This window comes from Hylobates moloch, unplaced genomic scaffold (genome assembly GCF_009828535.3).
Source record: "Hylobates moloch isolate HMO894 unplaced genomic scaffold, HMol_V3 SCAFFOLD_3, whole genome shotgun sequence".
NCBI lineage: Eukaryota > Metazoa > Chordata > Mammalia > Primates > Hylobatidae > Hylobates > Hylobates moloch.
Genome location: NW_026652278.1, coordinates 137,605,747 through 137,628,526, shown reverse-complemented (window position 1 = coordinate 137,628,526; position 22,780 = coordinate 137,605,747). Strand labels below are relative to the sequence as shown.

The following is a 22,780-nucleotide window of genomic DNA, read 5'->3' as shown; positions in this document are numbered from 1 at the left end:
CTGCACATGTTCTCCTTGCCTGCCACCATGTAACATGTGACTTTGCTCCTCATTCACATTCCACCACGATTGTGAGGCCTCCCCAGCAATGTGGGACTGTGTCGATTAAACCCCTTTCTTTTACAAATTACTCAGTCTCAGATATGTCTTTATTAGCAGCATGAGAACAGACTAATACAGTAACCCTTTAGTTAAATATTTCAGAACGTAGATGATTGGGGTGAGGCAAAGGAGACAACTTCTGCAAAAGTCAATATGTGCAAAACAGCAACATTTTGCAAGCAATTTTGCATTTTCTTAGACATGCATATACAGAAATCCTGTCCTTCCCTTCCAGTGTAGGCTGGGACATTTGTGTCCCTTTAGTAATTGGCTGCAGCACAATTGAGGCCTGCTTAACTTTCATTATATCAATGTAAAGGAGAGTAGGCTAGAAAGCTTCTTAACAGAAAAAGACTTTGTGAAGATAGTAATTGCCGGAATGAAATTCCAGCTTGACATCTGTTCCAGATTCACCTGCAGCTGTTGCTTACTTATTTAGAGGCAGCTGGTGACATGGCAAAGCACAAGATGTGTGAGACAAAGAGCTAAAAGAACTGAATCTCTCCATCCCATCTCCCAATGATAAGCATGAGGTTTACAGAAATTCATACTTGACCAAAGTCACATTATTAAGTGTCAGAGTCAATACTAGAATGCAGGCCTTCTGGCTCTAAATGGGGTGCCTTTTCACAACATTTGTTATGGACATTGTACTTTTGTTAATTAATCTAAGATGTCATTAGTTGGTAGGTGTTTTTCCAGTTTGTAAATAATAGCTTTATGGAGATAATTTACACACCATAAAATGTGCATTTGTAAAGTGTACAATTCAGTGGGTTTTTGTATACTCAGAATTATGCAACTGTCACAACAGTCTAATTTAAGAACATTTTCATCACTCCATAAAGAAAACCCAGGAGGGGTGCAGTGGCTCATGTCTATAATCCTAGGACTTTGGGAGGCCAAGGCGGGAGGGTCAATTGAGCTCAGGAGTTCAAGACCAGCCTGGGCAAAGTAGTAGAACCCTGTTTCTACAAAAAGTTAAAAAATTAGCCAGGCGTAGTGGTGCATGCCTGTGGTCCCATCTACTCAGGAGGCTGAGGTGGGAGAATTGCTTGAACCCAGGAGGTTGAGGCTGCAGTGAGCTGTGTTCACTGCAGTCCAGCCTGGGTGACAGAGTGAGACCCTGTCTCAATTTAAATAAAAGAAAAGAAAAAAAGAAAACATATTCATTAGCAGTCTCCATTCACTCCTTTCTCCAGCTCCTGGAAAAATGTAATATATCTGTACAATGGAAAATTATTTAGCCTTTTTAAAAATTATACTTTAAGTTCTAGGGTACATGTGCACAATGTGCAGGTTTGTTACATATGTATACATGTGCCATGTTGGTGTGCTGCACCCATTAACTCATCCTTTACATTAGGTATATTACCTAATGCTTTCCCTCTCCCTTTCCCCACCCCACAACAGGCCCTGGTGTGTAATGTTCCCCTTCCTGTGTCCAAGTGTTCTTATTGTTCAATTCCCACCTATGAGTGAGAACATGCAGTGTTTGGTTTTTTGTTCTTGCCATAGTTTGCTGAGAATGATGGTTTCCAGTTTCATCCATGTCCCTACAAAGGACAGGAACTCATCACTTTTTATGGCTGCATAGTATTCCACGGTTTATGTGTGCCACATTTTCTTAATCCATTCGATCATTGATGGACATTTGGGTTGATTCCAAGTCTTTGCTATTGTGAATAGTGCCGCAATAAACATATATATGCATGTGTCTTTATAGCAGCATGATTTATAATCCTTTGGGTATATACCCAGTAATGGGATGGCTGGGTCAAATGGTATTTCTAGTTCTAGATCCTTGAGGAATCGCCACACTGTCTTCCACAATGGTTGAACTAGTTTGCAGTCCCACCAACAGTGTAAAAGTACTCCTATTTCTCCACATCTTCTCCAGCACCTGTTGTTTCCTGACTTTTTAATGATCGCCATTCTAACTGGTGTAAGATGGTATCTCATTGTGGTTTTGATTTGTGTTTCTCTGATGGCCAGTGATGATGAGCATTTTTTCATATGTCTGTTGGCTGCATAAATCTCTTCTTTTGAGAAGTGTCTGTTCATATCCTTCACCCACTTTTTGATGGGGTTTTTTTTTCTTGTAAATTTTGTTGAGTTCTTTGTAGATTCTTGATATTAGCCCTTTGTCAGATGAGTAGATTGCAAAAATTTTCTCCCATTCTGTAGGTTGCATGTTCACTCTGATGGTAGTTTCTTTTGCTGTGAAGAAGCTCCTTAGTTTAATTAGGTCCCATTTGTCAATTTTGGCTTTTGTTGCCATTGCTTTTGGTGTTTTAGACATGAAGTCCTTGCCCATGCCTATGTCCTGGATGGTATTGCCTAGGTTTTCTTCTAGAGTTTTTATGGTTTTAGGTCTAACATTTAAGTCTTTAATCTGTCTTGAATTAATTTTTGTATAAGGTGTAAGGAAGGGATCCAGTTTCAGCTTTCTAGGTATGGCTAGCCAGTTTTCCCAGCACCATTTATTAAATAGGGAATTCTTTCACCATTTCTTGTTTTTGTCAGGTTTCTCAAAGATCAGATGGTTGTAGATGTGTGGTACCTGAGGGCTCTGTTCTGTTCCATTGGTCTATATCTCTGTTTTGGTACCAGTACCATGCTGTTTTGGTTACTGTAGCCTTGTATTATAGTTTGAAGTCAGGTAGCATGATGCCTCCAGCTTTGTTCTTTTGGCTTAGGATTGTCTTGGCAATGTGGGCTCTTTTTTGGTTCCATATGAACTTCAAAGTAGTTTTTTTTCAATTCTGTGAAGAAAGTCATTGGTAGCTTGATGGGGATGGCATTGAATCTGTAAATTACCTTGGGCAGTATGGTCATTTTCATGATATTGATTCTTCCTATCCATGAGCATGGAACGTTCTTCCATTTGTTGGTATCCTCTTTTATTTGTTGAGCAGTGGTTTGTAGTTCTCCTTATTTAGCCTTAAAAAGGAAGGAAATTCTAACACACACTACAACATAAATAATTTTTTTTTTTGAGACAGAATCTCACTCTGTCAACTAGGCTGGAGTGCAGTGGTGTGATCTCAGCTCACTGCAACCTCCGCCTCCTGGGTTCAAGCTATTCTCCTGCCTTAGCCTCCCAAGTAGCTGGGACAACAGGCACCCACTACCATGCCCAGCTAACTTTTCTGTTTTTATAGAGACAGGCTTTCACCATGTTGGCCAGGCTGGTCTCTCAAACTTCTGACCTCTAGGGATCCACCTGCCTTGGCCTCCTAAAGTGCTGGGATTACAGGTGTGAGCCATCGCGCCTGGCCTAATCTTGAAAACATTATGGTAAGTAAAAGAAGCCAGTCACATATTGCATGAATTCATTTATATAAAATGCCTACAATAGGTAAATCCATTGGCTTTTTAAAAATTGTGGCAAAATACACATAACAAAATTTACTATAATATCTCAACCATTTTTAACTGTACAGGTCAGTGTTGTTAAGTACATTCACATTGCTCTTCCACCGCCGTTAACCATCTCCAACTTTTTCATCATCCTAAACTGAAACTCTATACCCATTAAACACAAAGTCCTTATTTCCCTACCCCCCATCCTCCTCCGGCAAGCCACCGTTCTACTTTCTATCTCTATGAATTTGACACTCTAGATACTTCATATAAGTGGAATCATAGAGTACTTGTCTTTCTGTGACTGGCTTATTTCACTTAGCCTAATGTCATTAAGGTTCATCCATGTTGTATCATGTGTCAGAATTTCATTCCTTTTCAAGGCTAAATAATATTTCATTATATGCATGTATCACATTTTATTTATCCAATCGCTCTCAGTGGACACTGGTGTTGATTCTACATTTTGGCTCTTGCAAATGATACTTTTATGATTGTGAGTATACAAATTCACAAATATCTCTGAGACTCTGATTTCAGTTCTCCTAACTATACACCCAGGAGTGGAATTGTTGGGTCATATGGTAATTCTGTTTTTAATTTTTTGGAGGAACTGCCATAGTATTTTTTAAGCAGTCATAGGAGCTTATAGTAAATGAATGCCTCAATCCTATCTACCATTTGCATGCAGACAGGCAAAATCTACCTGAGCACAGTTGAATCCCAGGCTCCAGAACAGTAAGGTTAGAAACAAATGATCTACTCTCCAGCAATAGTGCTGCTTTTCAAAAGCCCTCAAGTTAATGAAATGTCTCATTTTTTAAATTCAGTGACTAAAACTGATTTCAATCTCAGTCTATTATCTGTTAACTTTAAGGAATATTTTAGAGTATTACTTTACTTTCAATAGGCCTAGAAGTCAAACTTTCCTCCATGCTTACGCAGAGCCTGCCCACCAATGTTCAGAGGAAAAGCCCATTTACAAATGGGTGGTTTTTTTGTGTGGCCCAAACAGTGTGCTAGACACTGAATTTTTGTCAGAGAGGATTCCATTTGCATCCCCTAATGGTTTAGTTGCAGTCATGCCTCAAGGCATAAGAATAGACTGGATTTTGTATCACTTTATTTTTCTGACTCATGAGGGAAAAAGAAGATTGAAGCCGTTTCTGATTTGGAAAGAGGGAGAGAAGTACTACTCATTCTCCCTTCACCCTCAAGTGCTTTCCTTTTTTTCCCCTCCTAAATGTCACTCTCCCTGAAGAAAAAAAAAAAAAGTGTTCACAGCCTTAAATTCCTCAATTCATCACTAACATTTTCATTGCAGAAGCAATGGAAAGAAAACCAGAGATGATTCTATCAGCATCAGTGCCCTGCGGGGAGGACATTCAGCAACACAGTCTTCCTGCATTAGGAGACACACTTCAAGGCTGGCCCCTAAGAGAGGCTCTGTTTTAATAAGCCAGGTAAGCTGGGCATCGTGGCAGGTGCCTGTCATCTCAGCTCCTCAGGAGGCTGAGGCAGGGGTATCCCTTGAGAACAGGAGTTCGAAGCTACAGTAAGCTATAATCGCACCTGTGAACAACCACTGCACTCCAGCCTGGGCACAGTGATGAAACCCCATCTCTAAATAATAATAATAATAATAATAATAATAATAATAAGCAGCCAGGTGAACGTTTTCCATAAAAAGTGATCTCCCTCTTAATGAAAGCCTTACTAAACCACCTCAGAAGTATTGTCACTCAAATTCCAAGCCAACAAAACAAAGAATCTTAAGTATATTTTTTAAACTTAAAGTTAGCCTCAATCAGGTACTTTGTGAACCACTGATTTTCTTACTAAAGAGAAATCAATCTGATCCTCCCTTCCATTTATGTAGAGGGATGTGTGTGGTCTCAGGAGGGATGGATTAGAGAACACCAAGGAAAACATCTGTCACCTTATCCTTTTAGATGGAAGAAACTATTTTGTCCATGCGGATGGAAGGCCATGAAGAACTTCCCTCTGTCATTACTAACTGAGGCCCCATTGTATGAATTGACTATGTGAAAGCCACTAGAGGCCAGGCCCCTGGTGCCATTGTGTGTGCATTAGCTTCAAACCATCATCAGAATGGCTGAACCATGAGCCCACAGAGCTCTGTCTGCTATAGGCACAAGCCCTGACTTCCCTCTGCAGTGATTTGCCTCTTCACCTTTGTCAGCCCAAGAATCTACCAGAGTTAATCCCTTCGTATTCTCCATCCCTGTTTACTTCAGCAGCCTCAAGAAGGCCAGATCAGGCCTTTTCACTCCAACATTCAGCCCCATATGGCTCTGTTAACCCCGTAATAATCTGACCTGATCTTTCTTCCTCCTGCCAGCAGGGTTTCTGTCTCTGTTCCCTCTGGGACTCACATCTGTCATCAGCAAAAATCCCCTATAGCCTTAATCTCATCTTGCTGGAACTCTAACCTGGCTCTCCCCTGAGGACACTACTTTCCCTACAGTTCCTTCAGGTGGCGAATCTTTTTGTCTCCTAAAACTGGGCCCAGAAGTCATAGCTATTCTCTGTGCCCTTCCTTGCCACTTCCAGGCCATGGTTTCACCTCTTCCCCAAACCTCTCAACTCCTTCAAATCTCATTCCTTTGTGAATTCTACCCACATCCCTGTTGCAGTCACCAAGGACTCCCAGATCGCTCTTCATCAATCCTTAAAGATTTTTGTTCTTGGTTCATTGTCAACCTCTCCAGTCATCTCAATATCACTGAGCTAATTCTTCCATGAAGGTGAGTTTCAGGGCCTTAACTACCTCTTTGAAATCTCTTCAGCTATCTTTGCCACTTATGAAAATGTCATCCAACCTTATGGCTTTAAATACTATCTACTGAGGCCCCCCAAATTTGTATCTTCAGCCCCTGTCTCTCCCCCAGGCTCCAGACTTATATACCCAACTGGACACTGAAACTCTTCACTTGGATGTCTAACAGAATGTCAAACTTAACATCTAAAAAGTAACAATTTATTTATTTGAGCGATACCCCTCCCACCAAAACCTGCCCTTTCTTACAAAGTGGCAACTCCAGTCTCCTAGCTAGTCAGGCCCAAAATGTTGGAGTTGTCTTAAGTGCTTTCCATCACATTCCACATCTAATCTTAATTCCATTGGCTCCACCTTCAAAATATTTGCAAAACCTTATTTGTACCACTTCCTCGGATACCATCAGCTCCATCAAAGATGACAGCCATTGACTTCCTAACTAACTTGACTGCTGCTCTGCTGTCCTTGGCTTTCCCAGCCTATGGTCAACCTAGAAGCCTGAGTGATCTTTCTAGAATGCAAGCCAGATCATTACCCTCTTCTGCTCGAAACCCTCCAATGGCTCTCCAGCTCACTTTTCCCAAAAGCTTTACCTTGGTCTGCAAGAACTCAACTGACCTGAGCCCCAGATACCCCTTGACCTTCCCTGTGACCCCTCCCCCTCCACCCCAGGCTCACTATGCTGCAGCCTCCCTAGCTCTGTTATGGCTCCTCCCTTACCCCCGGGCATACTTTTGCCTCAGGGCCTTTGTATTCACAGTTTCTCTGTTTGGAACATTTTCCCCTGCAAATATCCACTTGGTTCCCTCTCTCACTTCACTTAGGTCTCAGTTCAACTGTCACCTCCTCTGAGAGGCCTTTCCCAGCCCTCAATTTAAAATTGCACATCTATGCCGTGACTAACTTCCCCTTTTTCCTCTTTTCTCCCATAGCACTTACCCTCATGTGATGCATTATATACTGTCTTTATTTATTTATCATTAGCTTCTTCCACTAGAACCAAAGTTCTAGTTTCACCCTAACATTTAGCTTTATGAAAGCATGATTTTATCTATTCATCACTCTATATCCCAGCAACCCATGCCCTCACTAAATATTTCTTTTTTTATTTGTGATATTTCTTTTAATACATTTTATTTAACATTCATCCAATAAATATTTACCGAGTACAAACCATATGCTAGGCATTGAAGCAATAATGATTATAAGATAGACACACATTTTGTCCTCATGAAGCTTACAGTTTAATGTAGGTGGGAGAGGCAATAGATACTGCACAGTAACATATGCTATGGTGGGGGTGGCACAGGGTGCTATAGGGGCAGAGAATAGAAGCTCTTCCAGGTTACAGGAGATAGAATTTCAGAGATAAAACTCCTAGAAATTAAAGTCTTTCATTTCTGCTCTCAACTGCATAGTTATCAGAATAGACTGAATATAGAGCCAAATAATAAATGCTTTACAACATCCTCACAACATCCTATGTAGTAAGTCCTACTCTTATCAGTTCTCAGGTGAAGGAATGGAAGTACAGAGAGAGTGGCAAGTTGACAATAGTTACAGAGATAGAAAAGTGGCACAGAAACGAAACAAACTCAGGCACTATGGCTTCAGAGACTGTGCTTTTAACCACTATCTTAAACATACTCTCTGAGGAACATATATGTGTGATAATTTGTTAACAAATAAAGTCCTCTAGGTATTTTCTAGCTGCATGTACAGGTAAGGCTTGGTACAGACTATCTGAATAGTTTGGTTCTCAAAAAAGTTTTTATCAGCATGACCTAGAATGTGGAAAGACTATTTTTGTCTAAAAATTAAAATCAAATCATCTTATTCATACTGTGATGTGAACTTTTGACACTGGTATTCACTAACCATTAATATAAAAAGAATGCACTAGGAGCAGCTCTTTGGAATCCCCCCTTCCGTCTGTCTTTTGACATTCTCTCTATTTTTCCCCCTTTCAATTCTTTTTATTTATTTTTTATTTTTATTATACTTTAAGTTCCTAAAACCATAAAAACCCTAGAAGAAAACCTAGGCAATACCGTTCAGGACGTAGGCATGGGCAAGGACTTCATATCTAAAACACTAAAGGCAATGGCAACAAAAGCCAAAATTGACAAATGGGATCTCATTAAACTAAAGAGCTTCTGCACAGCAAAAGAAACTACCATCAGAGTGAACATGCAACCTACAGAATGGGAGAAAATTTTTGCAATCTACTCATCTGACAAAGGGCTAATATCCAGAATCTACAATGAACTCAAACAAATTTACAAGAAAAAACAAACAACCCCATGAAAAAGTGGGTGAAAGATATGGCAGACACTTCTCAAAAGAAGACATTTATGCAGCCAACAGACACATGAAAAAATGCTCATCATCACTGGCCATCAGAAAAATGCAAATCAATACCACAATGAGATACCAACTTACACCAGTTAGAATGGCGATCATTAAAAAGTCAGGAAACAACAGGTGCTGGAGAAGATGTGGAGAAATAGGAACGCTCTTACACTGTTGGTGGGACTGTAAACTAGTTCAACCATTGTGGAAGACAGTGTGGCGATTCCTCAAGGATCTAGAACTAGAAATACCATTTGACCCAGCCATCCCATTACTGGGTATATACCCAAAGGATTATAAATCATGCTGCTCTAAAGACACATGCACATGTATGTTTATTGTGGCATTATTCATAATAGCAAAGACTTGGAACCAACCCTAGCCCTCACTAAATATTTCTTGATTGAAGTAAATCATCCAAATGCTGTAAATGCAGGAAATACTTTTATTCTCTTACTTTCATGATGTTTTCCCCAGAAACCAGCACCAACTTCAATAGAAATTATCTTTGTTAACATTTCCAAAAGAATCACTTAATATCTACCAAATACATATTGAGCACCTATTATATGCCAGACATTATCCTAGGTGCTGGGGGCATAATATTAAATGAAAAATATATCCCGTGTTCCTGGATCTTCTGGAAGGGGAGATTGAATAAACATGCAAATAATTAAAATATATGGAATGGAGGATAATCTAAAAGTGCTAAAGTGCTAAAAAGAAAAAGTAAAGAAGGCATATATAAGATATCAGGAGTTGAAGAAATTGGAATTTCAAGTAATGTGGCCAGGCAATGCCTCAAAGAGAAGACACTTTTTGAAGGAAAGGGAGGATAGCAAAGTGAGGAAGCAAAGAAGTTGTCAGCATAAATTGCATGTTCTAGAACTAGGAAGGAAGCCATTGTGACTGGTGCAGAGAGAACAAGAGAGAGAGTGAAAAGTGATGAAAGTTAGAGAGGTAAAGAGGCCAGATCATATAGGATCTTAAAGGCAAGAGTTAGCAACTTGTCTTTTTACCCTTAGTAAGGAAGAAGCCACTGGAAGGTTTTGAGAAGACAAATGACATTACTTGCCTTAAGTTTTTCAAGATGACTCTGGCTATTGTGCTGAGAATAGACTGCAGAGGGTGCGGGCAGAAGAGAGCAAGGCTAGTACACTAATCTAGATGATAGCTGAGTGGCTTGGGCCAGAGAAGGAGTAGAGCAGATGGTGAGAAATGGTCTCCTTCTAGACATATTTTAAAGATAGAGCTGCCAGGTTTTGCAGATAGACTGAATGTGGGTTATGAGAAAAGTAAGGGAGTTAAAGATGCCACCAAAGTGACTGGCCTGAGCAAGTGGAAAAAAGTGATGTCTTAAATTGAGCTGGTGAAGGTTGCAGGAGAAGGTGACTTGGGAGGAAAAATAAGGAGCTCAATTTTGACTATGTTTAGGCTAAGATGCTTATTATGTATGTATCCAATTAATGTGTCAAGTAACAATTAAATATGTGATCCTGGAAAAGACATTTTTGGACATCAAGTCTAGAGTGATTCTTTAAATTGTTTTTTATCATTTTAATAAAAAGAATTGGAAGCAGCCTGTATAAGTCAAAATAATACAGAAATTTCAAGCAGAAATGAATTATTCCAAGGAGTTAGAAGCTCACACAATTATTGAAAAAATGGATGCCAGGAAAGATTTTCAGGAAATCCAGAAATTCAGTGATCATAGAGAAGCACTACTGATGATCACTTCTATTTTCTTGATGAGGTAGGATGTAAGGTAACATGCTGAGAATAAGAGGGATAAAGAGGGTTGTGGATAGGGTTTTTGAGGAAGCAGTAAAAGACACATTTGGTCATCCAAAAAATGTCTCTGCTGAGCCTGTCCATGATTTCTTAAAGAAATAGCTAGGATTGTGACATAATGGGATTTCATGCTGTTCTCCTGCTCTGGTGCAACTCTATGAACATTTAAAGTAGTTCTGTTTAAAAGCTCTTTTAGGAGCACAGCTACACACTAGCAGACAATAAGAGATGCAAGCAGAATTCAACTCTGAACTTGTAAAACGCAGATTTACAGCCCACCCTAGAGATTCTGATTCATTAGGTTTGGGGTGAGGTCCAGGAATTTTTCATAAGTACCACAGATGATTTTGCACACTGTGATAAACACTGCTCTGAGTAGCTTCCAAACAGAAGCTGTTGATAGGAACAGCTGCTAAGAATTAGGGGTGCCTTTGGTTGGCAGTGGGAGCCACTGTCACCTAAAAGCAGCCTTTGAAAGCAGTAAGTTGCTCAGAGAGGAAAAATCTTATTATAACAGAATGCTAAAGATTTCCGTCATTTATTACTCTAGAATGAATCTCCCTCCAAGGCCTACTGTCTACCCCAATAGCTGAAGAAGTAGAGATTTCTGGTCTTTTTTTTTTTTTTTTAAATTCTCAATGAAGATAAGAAATAGCAATTCTCGCCAGAAAATTTCTCAGGTTAAACTTATAAACTCTAGCCTTTGAACCATTTACAAATTTTAAAATAATAATCTGGCACTCAGATATCTAGCCAGGGCAATGTGTCCAAAAGAAACTTTAAAAACATTAAGTTTTTCCGGGGCTAGTATTAACTTTCAACTGTATTTAGCCTGATAGGAGATGCGGGCAGAGATAATCATATGGTACTTTTAATCTTCAAATAAATACCAAACAGATCAACTTGATGTGATAGTTGCAGATTTTTTTTTCTTAATGTGTCTGATTTCGTTTTTTACCCTAGATCAAGCTTGTCCAACCTGTGTCCCAGAGCCCACATGTGGCCCAGGACAGCTTTGAATGCAGTTCAACACAAATTCGTAAACTTTCTTAAAACATTTTGAGATTATTTTTTGCCTTTTTTTTTTTTTTAGCTCATCAGCTATCATTAGTGTTAGTGTATTTTGCGTGTAGCCCAAGACAATTCTTCTTCTTCCAACGTGGCCCAGGGAAGCCAAAAGATTGAACATCCCTACCCTAGAGGATTGTTTAATCAAGGTGTAACTGTGCTAACATTAAGAAAAAGTTTCAACCATTTATATAAAACTAGTATGTCAGAATAGAGTTGGTACGTTTTCCTAAAAAATTTCTACTTATTACCAGCAACTACTTAACAGCCCATATCATTTAACTCAATGAATTAAATTAATCCCATGAAATAAAATGTGAGATAGGTATGATATCTGAATTCATTTTTATTCATGGCTAGAGACTAAGATTCTTTGGACAAGCCCTTAAAAATCTTGTGGGTGATGTTAAAAACTTCAATGTACAAGTGCTGATTCAATTTGGGGGTGGGGGTAGGGACCTCCTGATTTGACACAGTCAATTCTGTACAGAGAACATGAGACTAGAAAACCCCAAGCCATACAAAGGCTGCTGGAGTGTTCACATGCTCATTACCTGAATTTTCTAATGCTGAACTACTGAGGGATATGAATATGCAAAGCTCATAGACTCTGCCGAGCATCAGCCTCTTTCAGCCTCTCCTTTTTCTGAAAAGGAAGTCACAGTGCCTCTGGCTTTCTAAGCTCTGTGTTCTGAATTCCCAAAGCAAGCAGGAGAAGAAAGAAGAGATAGTATAGGTTTTTATGTGTTTTTTTTTGTTTGTTTTTTTTTTTTTGAGACGGAGTCTCGCTCTGTCACCCAGGCTGCAGTGCAGTGGCGCAATCTCGGCTCACTGCAAGCTCCGCCTCCCGGGTTCACACCATTCTCCTGCCTCAGCCTCCCGAGTAGCTGGGACTACAGGCGCCCGCCACCACACCTGGCTAATTTTTTGTATTTTTAGTAGAGACGGAGTTTCACCGTGGTCTCGATCTCCTGAGCTTGTGATCCGCCCGCCTCAGCCTCCCAAAGTGCTGGGATTGCAAGCGTGAGCCACCCCGCCCGGCCGCTTGTTTGTTTTTATAGCAAAAACCAAATTTGCCTTTTTCAGAGTATGTGCTTCCAGATCAATATCAGAATTTAGCCAGTGACTTCTCATGCATTTGCCTCCAGAGTTAGCACACATGGTTGTCCTAGGGGCAAAACAGGAGAAATCTCATTGGCTCGGCATCCTGAACTGTCTCAAGTGAGTTGCAAGTTCTTGTAGTTTTCTTCTGTCTCTCTGTGTGTGTTTTTTATGATACACAATAAGTGTACACTTTATGGGATACATGTGATATTTTCATACATGCATATGATGTGTAATGATCAAAACAAGTAATTGGGATATCCATCACCTCAAACATTTATCATTTCTTTCCTTTGGAAACATTCCAAATCTTCTGGTCTAGTTATTTTGAAATATACAAAGTATTATTAACTCTAGTCACCCTACTGTGCTGTTGAACACTAGAGTGTATTTCTTCTATCTAACTGTATTTTTGTACACATTTACCAACCTTTCTCCATCCTCATCCTACCACTTACCCTTCCCCAACTCTGATAACTGCCATGCTACTCTCTATCTCCATGAGATCTATGTTTTTTAAGTTCCTATGAATGAATGAGAACATGAGATAGTTGTCTTTCTGTGCCTGGCTTATTTTACTTAATGCAATGTCCTCCAAGTTCATCCATGTTACTGCAAATGACAGGATTTCATTCTTTTTTATGGCTGAATAGTATTCTCCCGTGTATATATATCACAGTTTCTTTATCTGTTCGTCCATTGATGCACAGTTAGGTTGATTCCGTATCTGTCTTTTTTTTTTTTTTTTTTTTTTTTGAGATGGAGTCTCACTCTGTTGCCCAGGCTGGAGTGCAGTGGTGTGATCTTGGCTCACTGCAAGCTCCACCTCCCAGGTTCACGCCATCCTCCTGCCTCAGCCTCCCAAGTAGCTGGGACTACAGGTGTGTGCCACCACGCCCAGCTAATTTTTTGTATTTTTAGTAGAGATGGGGTTTCACCGTGTTAGCCAGGATGGTCTCGATCTCCTGACCTCGTGATCTGCCCGCCTCGGCCTCCCAAAGTGCTGGGATTACAGGCGTGAGCCACTGCGCCCGGCTGATTCCATATCTTGGCTATTGTGAATAGTGATGCAATTAACATGGGAGTACAGATATCTCTTTGACATACTGATTTTTTTTCTTTTAGATATATCTATGTGCTTTTAAAATCCATTATTTGCACTTTATTTATTTCTATAACTCTATGCTCAAGATTTGTTAAAACTCCCAGTCCTTTCTAAGAATTTGTGCTTGTTTGTCCATTCTATCAAACATTAATTTTGTGTAACAGTGACTAATTCAGATAAGGATATCTCCTAAGTCTACCAGTATCCTTTACATTTTACCAAGTGGAAGACACACTGCCTTCTCTCATAGTCCATCTGTAACCTCCTTTCCTTCCCTTTTCCACTCTGTGCTGAACAGCAAACAGCAACCAAACTATCTTGGGCCAACAATACCATCTACTGGTCATGGTGATAAACTACTAAAACTGCTTGAGCATATTCACAAGCCATGTTCTCCTATTTTTTCTATAATCAAAACTCAATAAATTATCTTGGAAATTTTTCTGCAAGTGAAAACTATATACACTCAGGCCATCTCAGTCACCAAAAGAAGCCCCAATTCACCACCCATCATTGTAAACCACATTCTTGTACAGCTCTGTCCATTCCTTTATATGACCCAATCTCACACCCTTTCCCACAATACACTCTTCCACCATGTTCCTTGGAGTTCACTGTGGGTCATTAGCAAAATTTCCTATATCTTTGAAGTAGTCTGTACATCACCTTCGTCTCTTTATTCTAAATGAGACCTGATCTTTCTGCAGCTATGAATAGTCACTGCCAATTTCAGCTTATCCTCCTTTCCTTCTCCCTAAACATCCTTGCTTCCTCTGAAGTTCAGCCATGGGTCACCTCACTTCTCCATATGTCCAATCATCTATAGACTTCATAGTCACTTTGCATTATTCCTTGAAGATTCTCATGCCCTACCCACTGTCATATCCCCAACAGCATTCTTCTCCTAATTCTCGGTGATTTTAATATCATTGAAAAGATCCTTACAATAATCTAGCCCCTAAGGCTCTTGGTGTTCTCTCCTGCCATCATCTTGTCCTCCACATCACTCCAGCTACCTGCTCTTATGGTTGTACTCTGAACCTTACTATTATCAATAACTGCACCCCCTTTCATAATGTCAATTTCAGATGTCATATACTCCCACCACTACTTGCCAAGTCTCCATCTCATTCTGATCATTTTCAAGCCACAAAAGAAACATATATCTATTGACCTTAGCATCTATTTCTCACTTCTTCATATCTGCATTTACCTCTATCCTCAATTAAGATTCAACAGTTCAACATGATAACCATTACCTTGTATAATCCAAATTCCCTTGTCCTTCTCTTCCACCATCAAATTTACTTGTTCTTAGTTAAATCCCAACTTCCACCTACTCCTTCCTGCTTCTGATCTGTTGGAAATGGCTGAAAAAAACAGTTATGCTAACAGATTTACTTCAATTCCTGATTGTCAACCTCAAGTGGGCCTTCACTGTTGCCAGGGAATTTCACTGCCTTTGAATAATCATTTTCAGCTCTTATACTCCTAGACAACTATTTTATACCCTTCTTTTCTCTTCAAACCTACAGCATCTTGCCATTTATTCTCACTCTAATTCTCTTTATTCTCACTATAATGACTTTGCTCTTCATTTTACTAATAGAGATAATTAGAACTTCCTCATGCTTCCACCACCAAATACACACACTTTCCTCTATGCCCAGCATCCTGTCTTCCCTCTGTTACATTGAATAGACAATCTCTGTTCCTATCTAAAGAGAATTCCACATGTAAGATGGATCTTGTCTTCTAAGAGCATCTTTCTGGAAGTTGTGTGTCTTATCTGTATCATAGTTTCCTCTCTGACTGGCTCATTTTTGTCTTTAAAAATAAAACCCTGCCAGGCACATTGGCTCATACCTGTAATCCCAGCACTTTGGGAGGCCAAGGTGGGAGGATCGCTTGATTATAGGAGTTCAAGACCAGCCTGAGCAACATCGGGGGACCCTGTCGGTATAATACATTTTTTAAAATTAGCCAGGCATGGCGGCATGTGCCTGCAGTCCCAGCTACTCAGGAGGCTGAGCATGGGGGATTGCTTGAGCCTGGGAGGCGGAGGCTGCAGTGAGCCATGATGGTGCCACTGCATTCCAGCCTGGGCAACAGAGTGAGATCCTGTCTCTAAAATAAAATAAAATTTAAAAACCCAAACCCTAACTTGACTGCACATGCCCCTCTAGGTACTACCTGATTTCTCTGCTCCCTATCATAGCAAAAACCTTCAAAATGGTGGGCTACATTTGCTGTCTGTACTTCTCCTAATATTTCCTGAAGCAAGCTCAAGGGGCTTGTATGCACTCAAAGATTAATAGTGATATCCGTGTTGCCAAGCTAATGGTTTTTTCTTAGTTCTCGTCTTCCTTCATTATCAGAGGCATTTGAATCACTTTTGATCATTCCCCTTTCTTAAAATGCCTTCCTTGCTTGGCTTTTTTTTTTTTCTTTTTTTGTCTTCCTAGTTCTCTGGTCATTCCTCCTGCTATATCCTTGCTGGTTCCTCTTCATATTCCAGACCTCTACGTTTGAGAGTGCCAAAATGTTCAATCCTCAGATCTCTCCTTTATCACTCTTCAGGTGATCTCACTTAATCTTCAGACTTTAAATGCCACCTACATGCAGATAATTTCAAATTTCTATCTATAGCCCAGGCCTTTTCTTTGAATTCTAAACGCATATAATCAACTTCCTACTTGGTATTGCCATATGGAGGACTGACAGGCATCTCAAATGTAACATGCCCAAAACTGAACTCACGGTCCCACCCCTCACATATGTTCCTTTCTCTGTTTTTGCTCATAACAGTAAATGACAACTCCTTTCTCTCAGTTTCTTGAGTCCAAGATCTTGAGTCATCCTTGACTCCCTCTCTCTGTTTTCTTGCTTTTTGTTGTGGACATTTTTAAACACAGAAGAAAGTAGAGTGAACCTTGAGCGCACTTTTGTTTTTTTGCTTACACTCCACATCTGATCCATCAACAAGTCCTACTTGTTCTACTTTCAAAGAAAATACAGACCACTTCCTAGCAGCACTCATCATTATGACTCTCTTAAAGCCACCACTGTTTCTCATCTGAACTACTGTAAGAGCCTCCTAATTGTTCTACTGACTTCTGCCCATGCTTCTGTGTTTTCTTTTATTTCTTTACACAGAGGGAGCCTGTTCTTAGGCTGTGAAGACCGGGGAAAGCGTGAACGCAGTCCCTCACTACACAAATTATGCAGTCAAGTTTCCCACGTACGGGCAAATCACAGGAGTCAGCACATCCAGAATGCAATGGATAAGCCTGGCCCTTGGAAAACCAACTTCGTGAACATGGTATCTCCCCTGCCAGATAAGTATGCTTCTGTGTTTTTAACGGAACAATTGGAATTTTCTTGCAAAATTATATCACAGCTCTACTCAAAGCCCTCTTCTCACCTCCCTTAGAGTGGAACTCTAAAGTTCTTACTAGAGCTGCACCCTCCACTGCCTTGTCACTGCTGCATGTCTTACCGCTTCCTTCTCATGCCTTCCTCCCCTAGCCTGGCCTCCTTTGTGCTCTAACTCACTAATCATGCCTAGCTTCAGGATCTTTGCACTTCATATTTCCTCTGCCTGAAATGCCATTTTTCACATCTCTGCTCAAATGTAACCTTGTCAACAAGTCCTTCCCTGACCACTTTATAGATTAGCATCTTCCTTTCTGCCCTGTCATTTATATCCCTATTTTTAAATTTTTTTCTTCACGTTACTTATCTCCATTAACAATATTTGTTTGTTTGCTTGTTTTTTTGAGACAGGGTCTCACTCTCTCACCCAGGCTGGAGTGCAGTGGCACAACCTCAGCTCACTGCAACCTCCGCCTCCCTGGCTCAAGCGATTCTCCCACCTCAGCCTCCTGAGTAGCTAGGACTACAGATGCATGCCACCACACCTGGATAATTTTTGTGTTTTTTGTAGAGATGGGTTTTTGCCATGTTGCCCAGGCTGGTCTCGAATTCCGGGGCTCAAGCAATCCTCCCACCTGGGCCTCCCAAAGTGCTGGGATTATAGGCAGGAGCCACCGTGCCCAGCTATTTGTTGTTTTATAATTCTCCCCAACTAGAATGTAAGCTCCATGAATGTAAGAACTTCATCTGTTTTGTTCAGTGTTTTTTTTCCCCCCAGTGTTTTGAATAGTGCTTGGTGTATGATAGGAACTTAATGAATATTTGCCAAACAAATCTTTTTTCTTTCTCTATTCTTCCAACTGTTGCATCGTTAGCCAAAAGAATCTCTTTCTTCCCTCTCTCTGGTTCCGTCTATTCTTCCTTGGTTCTCTCTCTTTCATTACTTCTGTTAACATCTCTGAGTCCCAAAGGAAGTAATGTAATCTAGGGCTGAAAATAAACACCTTCAGAGCCCAAGTGGGCAAGGCATGTGTTAAGCAGCAGGGTGCAAAGCCACAGGGGGTGGCGAAGTGTGTCATCTTACTCCAAGCTATTCACATTTTTCAAAGTTAAACAATCCATCTGTCCAGCAGGCTTGAGTCTGCAGGTCATGAGTTTGCTATCCTTGTCCTCATCACAGCCAGGAAGCCCAAGAATGGTGCTAGTGCTATACAGTTCTTATATGGAGGACATTTTCTTAAATTTTAAAATTAAATTTGACAAACTACAAATGCACGGTAGCCTACTTCACAATTTGCTCAAGTTTGTCTTCAATGCTTCATCCATATTAAATTAAACCTACTTTCTTCAAGTTCTAGCATTTGAGGTGTTTTCTTGAATATTTCACTCTTTTCTTTGTGTTATGACTAATATAAAGTTGTCTACTAATTTTCATAGTGAGTTTTATATCTTAGTATTTAGTACGCAGTATTTTATAGATCCTTTATAAGGCTTCGGGCCCCCACTGCAACCATCTAGTAACGAAGTAAATGGGATTAATGAACTGTGATCAGTGTCTATTTTTCCTAAACAAGGCAGACCAAAATATGTGTGCAGCTTTTGAAAAGATAGGCCTCAAGGAAAAAATAAATCATGTCTAAAAATCCTCTGCTTAAAGCTCCTTTATTTCAAAACTGTGCTTGTTCCTGTTTCCTTAAAAGAATAGAGAAACAATTGCCTCTCAGTGGCCCCCAACAGGTAAGCTGTGTTGGATGTTTACACAGGGCCACAATTTCCGTTCTAATTAAGTACTAAAGTGAATCAGAACTCACCCCATGACCCTACCTTTTTATGTTCTCCCCTCCAAATCATCATCCAGTTATGCAAAGGAGTCATGAGCCACTCTCTGAGGAAAGGCTGAGTCCTCTAAAGCAGGGCCCCGCAACCCCTGGGCCATGGACCAGTACCTATCCATGGCCTATTAGGGACTGGGCCAACAGCAGGAGGCACATTGCCACATGAGCTCTGCCTCCTGTCAAATCAGTGGCGGCATCAGATTCTTACAGGAGCATGAACTCTATTGTGAACTGCACATGCGAGGGATCTAGGTTGCATGCTCCTTGTGAGAATCTAGCACCCGATGATCTGAGGTGGAACAGTTTCATCCCCAAACTATCCCATCTCCCCACCCATGGAAAAATTGTCTTCCATGAAACCGGTTCCTGGTGTCAAAAATTTGGGGACCGCCACTCTAAAGGCCCTGGACCATTCCGACAAGGGAACACTTTCATCATCAAAGCCAAAGAAAGAAGCAGTGTAAGTCCTATCTGCTTACTCTTGAAGATTGCATTTGATTGGGAATAAAGGTCAGAGCTCTTCTTGCCCAGTAATCTCTGTTTTACTGAAATTTTAAAAAAACATGTATACTCTACCCTGCTTTCTTCACTCTTAATAATACTTGCCTGACCCCAAACAGCTGTGTTTGCATTCAGCCTCTGATTTTCAACAGTTTTCATTGGAAGATGAGTTCTAAGCTGCTAATGAATGTACTTTTGAAACATAATTTAAACATAAATGAAAATACCACTTCTTCTCAAACAAGATCAAATTCAACAATAGAAATTTTCTGGTCAGACCGAGTCACTATAAATGAAAGGGAGGGGAATTGAGCACATGTTTAGATGTTACCAGCCTTGGCAGCCCTCCAAGATAATCAAGACTTCCAGAACATGTGGATTTTTTCCCTCAATGGCATGATTTAATGTTGGGAACAAAGACATTTTATAGAATTAACCAGATAATACTCGGACTAGGTCATAGAGAGAATTTTATAAGCAAGTCACTCCAAAATGGACCCTGAAAAATAGGATTTATTTGCTAAGTTCTGAATAAGGAAATTGGCCCAGTTGTGAAATATTAATACATCAGAAACAAAACTTCACTTGATATTGGCTCTGGCTCCTGAGCTCAGCTGTAAGACTTTCTACATCTGAGCAGAGTTCTAATATGCAAACAGAAAAGTCAAACTATCAGGCTAAAAGGAAATTGTATCTTCTCAGAGGTCAAATTTGCTGAAACTTTTGAATAAGGTACAGAGGGCAAGAGGACCAAAGACCCTGGTGAAATCAGAACTGTGTCCCCTGAAGCCAGTGACTGAGTGGGAAAATAATTTCATATCCTCATGGCCAGATTTTAAGTGCAGAAAGCAATATAGTGCGGCAAAAATATGGGACATAAATTTAATAAAATGAGTTTTATGAGATGGGGCACTGCAGAGCTTCCCTAATTAAACTTTATCCTCACGTTTGCGCAATTTTCTTCTTTTTGAGAGCAGTCTATCCTTTATTTCTTAACTTCCTGTCACTCTTTTTATTGGTAAGGCAATTATTTTTGCTAAAACCAGTGGACAGAGCTCATAAAGTGACATTGTTTGCCCACGTTCTGCATTGCTGAGAGATATAAAGAATAAATATACACTTTCGGAAGAGAAGTGAATCTCTCAACTATTCCTCATCATAGTAGCTTGTGCCCATCATTATAACTTTAAACTAGGTTATCTGCGTGACGATTGGGAAAATACCCTTTTTTAAATGTAGGAAAATAGTGTTTGCTTTTGGAGACATTATATCAAGTAGGTTTTAAATTAAAATAGTAACTTATCGGCCAGGGGCGGTGGCTCACGCCTGTAATCCCAGCACTTTGGGAGGCTGAGGCGGGGGAGGATCACCTGAGGTCAGGAGTTCGAGACCAGCCTGGCCAATATGGTGAAACCCATCTTTACTAAAAATACAAAAATTAGCAGGGCATCGTGGTGCATGCCTGTAGTCCTAGCTACTCAGGAGGCTGAGGCAGGATAATTGCTTGAACCTGGGAGACAGAGGCGGCAGTGAGCCAAGATCACACCACTGCACTCCAGCCTGGGTGACAGAGCAAGACTCCATCTCAAAAAAAGAACAAAAATAAAAAAAATAGTAACTCATAGGAGCAAAGGAAGATTTCCCTCAGAGTCCTTAAATATATTCTATGTCAGAAAACTGTACCTAAATTGGTCACAACTGCTAAAACTATTTCATGAAAGCATCTCAAAGTAATTTGCTCAAATTGTTACCTGTAAATATGTCTGCAGGGAAAATAAACTTGTTATACAAGTCACTACAAACTTCTACAATAAAAAAAGTATATCAAGTTGCATCATTCAATAACCCTTTCAGCTACTGAAAAGTTATGTAATGAGCATTACAGTTCTGTAATGAGCATTATATACCAGATAAAGTACTACTGCCAAATAGTCCTTTCATAATTTAAGGCAAAACCCACACAAAAAGATCTTAGTGACAAATGTTTACTCACAAATTACTTGCTTTATTAAATAGATTTAACTTTTGACTAAATAGATGAGTAGAGAGAGAGAGAGAGAGAGATACTTAGGAGGAAGTTAAGAATAATGAGCTCTAGTTCCTTCAAAAATAGTTGTGTTGTCATTTCTAAGAGGGGATGGAACAGGTAATACATTAGGTACAGTTTTGCTTTTTTTCAAGGTGAAGACCCTAAACTATGAGTGTAGTGATATAGCATACCACATTTTTTCAAGTCAAGATTTCTCAAGGCATCATTGTATTCTACCTGCTGAAATGTTATAAAGAAATGCCCAATGGTATAGACAGCAGCCCTAGATTATTTTCTTTGAAAAAATGATGATTCCCATCTGTTATCCACCAGATGCCATGTTGGATACAGTTGTTATAGGGAGACCACAAGAACTTCAAAGCTGCTTGTTCCAGATGGATTCATGAAAGTCTCTGTAACATTAACTTTCTTCCATTGATTATTTTTTATGAAAATCAAATCTTTCCAGGGATTCTGTCCTCCTGAAGCATGTGGAGAGATACAAAGGAAGAGAGTGGATATAAAAGTGGGTGGTAGATGGAAAAAAAGAACCTGATGAAAGGGACTATATTCATAACCATTACAGTTTTTCTCCTAGAAATAAAAATCTTTGAATACAAATATAAGTAGATTATTTGCTTTGGGCTATGTAAAATAGAACCTAAATAAAATGATGCCAGGTGTTGATTCAATCAATGTCTTTTAGCATTACAATATAGGCTTTCTTAATTTCCAAAAGCAGAATAGGAAAATTCAAAAAACAATCCAGTGTTCAGGAATATTTTACTTACCATTTTAATAAATCTTTGTTTATGCCTAGAGGTGCCATTAAATTTCCAGGCAGACATTAATATACAGCTCACTAGGGACTGATGTATATGCAGTGATTATTGCTGGGCATTTCACTTGGGGCTCACTCACTGCTCATATACACAGCTACTGGACAGAAGATTTTTTTCAAAGTTTCTGCTTCATTTATACCCCCAAGATTGTTCTTCTACCTTACATGGAGATGAATAGCTATTTATGAAATGTGGATCTAATAATCACAATAGCAAGCTTTTAAAAATATTTAATGCATCTTTAGAAAATCTTTCTGTGGTTACACTACAATTTAATTTTTGTTTAATTTGAAGAAGTGATGAAAATAGAGTGGATAATAGTGAATAGTACGTTTTGCTCTATTCTCATCACAGCTGAAAGCTAGGCAGAGACTCTAAGGGTAAGGGACTGGGTAGATCTGAGAAGATAACAAAGGAGGCACCAATTTCCACCTGTGCAAATAGATGCCAATTATTAGGAACTTCAAAAAATCACTTCAAACATTGCTGTGAAACCTGAGCCTGAATGGG

The 22,780-nt window shown here is 39.8% G+C and overlaps 1 non-coding gene across 1 annotated transcript; it reads right to left on the bottom strand.

Moving 5' to 3' along the window:
- Positions 1–16,871: 16,871 nt before the first annotated feature.
- Positions 16,872–17,034, bottom strand: LOC116466233 (U1 spliceosomal RNA). Its single transcript, XR_004247467.1, has one exon. It is a non-coding gene; the product is annotated as a U1 spliceosomal RNA (small nuclear RNA).
- Between the last annotated feature and the right edge of the window lie 5,746 nt (positions 17,035–22,780).